Source organism: Falco peregrinus, chromosome 2 (genome assembly GCF_023634155.1).
Source record: "Falco peregrinus isolate bFalPer1 chromosome 2, bFalPer1.pri, whole genome shotgun sequence".
Lineage (NCBI taxonomy): Eukaryota > Metazoa > Chordata > Aves > Falconiformes > Falconidae > Falco > Falco peregrinus.
This window is the reverse complement of record NC_073722.1, coordinates 44,591,587-44,597,936: the sequence shown is the minus strand read 5'-3', so window position 1 is coordinate 44,597,936 and position 6,350 is coordinate 44,591,587.

Below are 6,350 nucleotides of genomic sequence, written 5' to 3'. Positions count from 1 at the left end.
TCCCTAACCTAGATGATTGCTGCAAAACAGAAACAGCACTTCCAGACATTGGCAGCTGCTAATACATGAGTGCTGGTATTACAGTGCATAACACACTGCAGCGGCCATGTCGGGAGAGCCGGGTGAGGATACGTTTACTCTTAGACGAGGTGGGATCGAACTGGCCCTGTGGTGTCATCTACAGTTCAAACTGTACTAGGGCTGGTGTACTAGAGGTCCACATCACTTTCCTGAGAGCTGCTACACAGGCAGATCTGAAAACAACCACAATTTTATGACAGGTGTATATGTTCCCTTAATGTAAGGGATGGATGAGCACATGTCCTGAAGCAGGATGTTTAGATGCTTTTAAATTTTATACAAGGTAAATGTAGGTGTGCTTTTTATCCAGATATTGCTGTTTTCTTCACAGTTCTTGCTAAATTATGCCTCTTGGTCCCTGCAAGAGATGATACATTGCTTTTGTGTTCTGTTGGTGGTTTGATTTGTAGTCAGGGCAGATTCTTGATGGCTTTTTGTATAATTCAAGAGAAAATACATATATATCAGGAATAAAATATTTCCTTCTCCATTCTTTCAACTGTTGGCATAACCAAGGACAGAAGATGTATTTGGGATTAGCTCTTAATGCCAGTCTCCATAACTGCAGCAATCATTCATCAGTTTGGACTTTCAGATGAAGCCAGAAGATGGAAATACAGACCCTGACTGTACAGCCAGGCATGCACAATGGTGTCACAGGGCCTGTCACATTGGGCTTCGGCTGGGAAACAACCAGGCTTTGCAAGCAGCCTTGAAGAAGAGCAGCTGCAACAAAGATGCATTGTATTCATCTCTGTCAAAAAAATCCAGGAGTGATCTCAGTCGGTCAGAAATAAAAACTCAATAATCTGGGAAAAAACATTACTGTAAGAGAAAAAATGACATCAGGGAGGAGGGGGCAATAGCAGAAAGGATTTCAGAACATATTCACTTCCACCGGAGTGTAAAAGTGCTAGAAATAGCGGTTGAAAACTGACTTGAATCTATATTTGCTGCTGAAAGTATGTCACTATGGCAGCTTTGACAATGACAGTGTAATGAGCATGGCAGTAAATATGTTTGGATTTGGAATCTGGCAGAGATATGGACCATGCTGCTGCTGGCTCCTGCTCCTGCCCCTGCTGCATGGCATGGGCTCTGAAACACTGCCTGCTCTTCCATGAGGGGAGGCGGCGGATCGAAGGTCTGGAATTCAGATGCAAGAGGTACACACAGCAGTGTGCACATGGCTCACACCACTGGGCAATGCTGGAAGGGTAGATGGGCAGAGAGGCAGCACCTCATCAAACATTATACAAGAATAGTTCCCATGATCTCTCAGACTTGTGATTATGGACTTAGTGATACTCGGAGGCATTTAGATGTTTACATTTTAGGAATGGAAAGGGTTTTTTAAGTGCATCTGGGCTCTTCACTGAATCAGTGGGAGTTAGCCACCAGAACACTTCTGAAAGCCTTGTGACGTTTATCCTCAACACCTTTATTTAAGCAAGCCTGAGAACACCATCCCCTTGGCATATGCACCAGCTGCTAAAAGAAAATTACGTATTTGGGTCTGGGTTTAGATATGTGCACATCTGGGTTTTTTCCATGATGTTTTTTTAGAATTGCCTTCTTACCTGTATTATTATTTTAACTGTGAGCTTGTGTCTAGCCATTTCCACAAACTTTGCTTTTCTGTAGGGGAACTGGGACCCTGGATGCCTTCCAGTTTTTATCAGTGAACAGAAGCAAGCCACTGCTGAATCAGAGACCTCAGAGATCTCAGCTCTGAGTATTATTGGGTCCACACAAGAAAAATGTTTTCAGGTTCAATCATCAATTTTGTCTTCTAGGAAAGAGTCTGAATAATGGACTCTGCTGCTTCTCGTGTTCCAGCTGTCCTGCTTTGATGGGTGGGGTAAGGTAAGTCATCACTTTAAAAGGATGTTCCATTTAAGTAAGTGGTGCTCTTTTATTACCAGTCTTTGTAATTATTTCTGTGGCACAGCTCTAATGGTTTTATTAAGCTGTGTTATGCTTTAATGTTTATTCTGATTGATGAATGAATTACAGAATAGTGACACTGCTGTTGTACTAGAGAAGAAATTCTTAGTCCCACTGTAGTTCATAGGAGAAGCATTTTCTCAACAGAGTGCTTTTGTAACTAGGTGTTTGTTGCTAAAAATACAGGCAGTTTTCCACAGTAATTTAAAGAAGTGAAGTTTCTTCTGTAGTTAGATAAAAATTGTATACCTAGAACAGTGTATATAATGATATTAGTCATCAAATAGGTGGGACCTGCCCAATTTGCATGAAGGACAAAGACAAAACCACATGGATATTTATTGTCTTCATGTCCAATCCCACTCTCCTACCTGGAAGACAACTTCTGTTACTGGCAGTGAAAGATGCTTAGTGCCAGCACAAAGAAATTGAAATACATTCTAGAAACAGTTCAGGAGGAAGTAATGGAGATAGGACCCCACTGTAGAAATTGCTACACCCCAGCTATGCTAACAGAGGACCAGTTACTGGAATAATTATGCAGTATGCATATACCCGCTTGCTATGAACAGCATGTGAAACCATGGCCTGACTGTCTTCTTTCAAACTGAGACAGGAGCCACAACATTATTCATCTCAGTGGAAGACAGCCTCAGGTTTTGAAAGCTAATAGGAAAAGTGAACAACCAAATTTATTGTGTATTGTATTGTTGAGGTGTAAAATACAAAGGCAGGATGAGGCATGCCAGTGGATGAGTGATGCTATATCTTAAAAAATGCTTAAGAGGATCTTCCAATTACCAGTTAACTGTCTCAGTAAATAAGATAGAGGGTCAGTGAATTGAAGTCCCAGAAATAAATAGGAAAAATGCAGTACTAGAACTGCATCACCAGTCTAGCTAACAAGGTGGGGAGACCAGAGAGACTGCAGGGCAGGAAACACTCTCATAAGTGACTTCAATAACTCAAATGTAGGTTGGGTAAATGTCACAGGAGGGGGGATGCTGTATCTGCCTTTAGAAACTGTCCATGACTGCTAGTTGGGAAGCCAGAAGAGGAAAAACAATCCCTGGTTTGGTCCTAAACAGTGTCATAGTATTATTGACGAAGAACCACACTGTAGCAGTAACTGTAGCATCCTTGGATCCAACACTCTTGTAGCACCAAGAAAATCAGTAGTATTCTGCTTTCTTTTCAAAAAAGAGGAGAAATATAAAACAAGACACACCTTCCTTAAAAGGGGCTTCAAAGGAACATCTAAAAGAGTTAACTCTTCACAGGTTTCACGGAGACTGTTGGAAGCTGCTGTTCTGGAGGCAGAACAAATGCACCAGAAAAAGAGAATTTCTAAAAGGAAGACTGAGTAAAAAGCAAGTTAAGGAAGACTACTAGATGAAGAAGGCTTTCTTCAACAAGCAGAAATTGTATCCAAATTGGGAAAAGAAGGGACTATAACCACTGATGGGTTAAATACAAAACTGTGATAAGCAGCCAGAAAGAGTTTTCAGGTTCAATTTGCAATAGATACAAAAAATAATAGCGAGTCTTTCGTGGAACAAATCAGGGAGCCTGCCAGAGTTTGACTGTTCTGCAAGGCAAATAGATTGTTTAAGATGCAGAAGAAACATCTGGAGAAGATACAGCCAAAAAAGCAAAGCTAAATGGGTTTATACATTTATGAATGGGATGGATGAGCTTGGGCAAACTCCAATACTGGGACATTTCTTTAAGGGGAGTAATTGGGAAAACATGTCTCAGATTAAAGTGTGAGTATAAAAGATGAAGGAAGACATTAACAAAATGAGCAGTAGCGAACTGCTGAGACCAGATGGTGTTCAACCAGGAGTTTTCAAGGACCTCAGAGATTAAGTATTTAAGGTACTAACTGCTGTCCCTAACCTCTCACCTAAAACTACCTCAGCATCAGGCGTGTCTGGAAGGTTGCTCACATGACACCAGATTTTTGAAAGGATTTCAGAGAAGATTTTGGAAGCTATAGACCCAGAAGCCTGACATCTTTACTGAACAAGTAAGTAGAAATTATACTAAAGAACAGAAAAGACTTAGTGGGCACATGGAGAAAGTAACACATTAGGGGAAGTCATTATGGCTTTCAGAAAGCAAATTAATGTCTTGCAAATCTATCAGCCGTCTTTAAAGAATCAACAAGCTCATGGACCACAGAAGATTCAATTAACTGTCTATGATGATTTCCAAAAACACTCAGTAAGATTCTTCCCAAAAGGAAGTAAAAAAAAAAAAGGCTGCTAATGGGTATGAAACATGGACAAATAACTGATAGAAATGGAGGTGAATAGTGATTTACAAAATATGCTGATGATATTAAGTTATTCAGGGTGGGGCTAACTAAGAAAAACTGTGAATTTCTTTATGTCACTAATAGATTCAGTGACAAAATGGCAGGTGAAATTAAAATCAGATAAATATGAAAAGATAACATGAGAAAAAAAGTTCTACCTTTACATACATGCTGAGGAACTTTGAGTTGACTTTTACCACTGAGGAAAAAGGCCTTGAGGTTATGAGGGGTGGTTCTGTGAAAACATCAACTCAAGGCTCAGGAGTGATCAAAATGGAAATTGAAAACTTTTAGGATTATTGTTAATTTTTTTTAGGAGAGAAATAGAGACCAAAAGAGAAAGAATAATTATGCCTTGTATAAATTCCTGTTGCACCTTCATCTCGAATCCTCTGTGCAGTTCTAGTGTCCCCATCTCATATATAATTTGGCAGAACTGGAAAAGATATTAAAAAAAATAAATGATAGAATTATCAGAAATAGGAGGGGGACTTCCAGATGGGGCATGGCTAACTCAGTTGGGTCTCTTCAGCATGCAATGGAGGGGAGATAATATCACAGTCTACATAAAATCTTCAGTGGTCCCAATAAGGAACAGGAATCAAGATTGTTCACTAACTTATCAGACTTGAGAACTGAGGTACATTAAGTGAAAGTAGAACTTGGAAAGCTCAGAACAAAAAAAAGGAGATAATGCTCAATACAGAGCTAGAAGAAGTCTTTGCTTCAAGATATTGTGGATACCAAAACTTTGCATGGGCTTAAAAAGCTACTGAAGAGTCATCAAACACATTTCATCTAGCTCAGCAAGTTCCTGACTTGTAAGTTGCTGGAACTGGGAAGGCATCATGGAGAAATACAGAATGTGTTTGCCCTGTTCTTGCTCTCTTCCTACTCATATCCTATCAACCACTGTCAGAAACTGCTGGGCTAGATGGAGGTTTCATCTGGCCCAGTATCAGTTTTTATGTACTTATGATTATTTTAATGTAGTGAGCTTGATAATATTACCTCCCAACCTCAGATCATCCAACTGTTATAATTTCCCCAAACTATTTCAGATAATTAAGTAATTGTGTAGGGTTTCTGCACCTCCTTTTTGTCTTTGCCTTAATTCCTTTGCCATTTCATGTACCTTAGTATTATGTTTAAGCCTTCATGCATTTTTGGCACTTCCCACTAATTTGAAATAAATTTCTCATTAGAAGTCTTAACATGTTCTTCCCAGAAGCATTAAAAACAGATTAATGCTGGTCGGTGTACTGCCTTTCTCACTTCCAGGGGAATGCAGTTGTCAGTGCAATCTTAAATACAACCTAGATGGAAAGAGTAATCTGTAGTACGTGCTGCTGTAATGTAACGTAGTATGCTGCTCTACAGGAAAATAATACATTCTGTGGTGAAGTCACTGGTCAAAATGTTTATATTTCCCATTTTAACTGGTGCAGACAGGCTTAGGACTATTGGAGTAAAGAAGTATCAATACAAATATGTAATTTATAACGATGATAGACCAGATATGATTTGTGTCCGTTTGAGTTTCTTTTTCCTAGAAGAAAATATTTTCATGCAGTTCATATTATTTTAAACCTATTAATAATTGTGCAAAGCCTTAACAGCAGAGAGTGTAATGTATATATTAATAATGCATTTGCAGAGAAAAATATATTAATGCTTTCCTAAATGCTCAATTAAGCAATTACCTAATGCCACAAAGCATTAGTAATGGAGAGCAAGTATAACCTTAAACCATTTCATAAGATTGTAAATGTCTAAGAGTTTTTTAAGAAATCTGAGAGAAGAGCATGTGAAGTGAAGCAGTCTTGAGAGGAGAAAAGCATCAGCCCACTCTGGCAATGCCTTGGGAGGTTGTCACAAGCTCTTTTTCCCTGGCTCAGCTGGCCAGGAGGCATACCTTGGCTACAAGACTGTGGGCTACCACTGCTGGGGATATTCGATATTGTCACCACAGCCCAAGCCAAAAGGAAGACTTTTATGACTT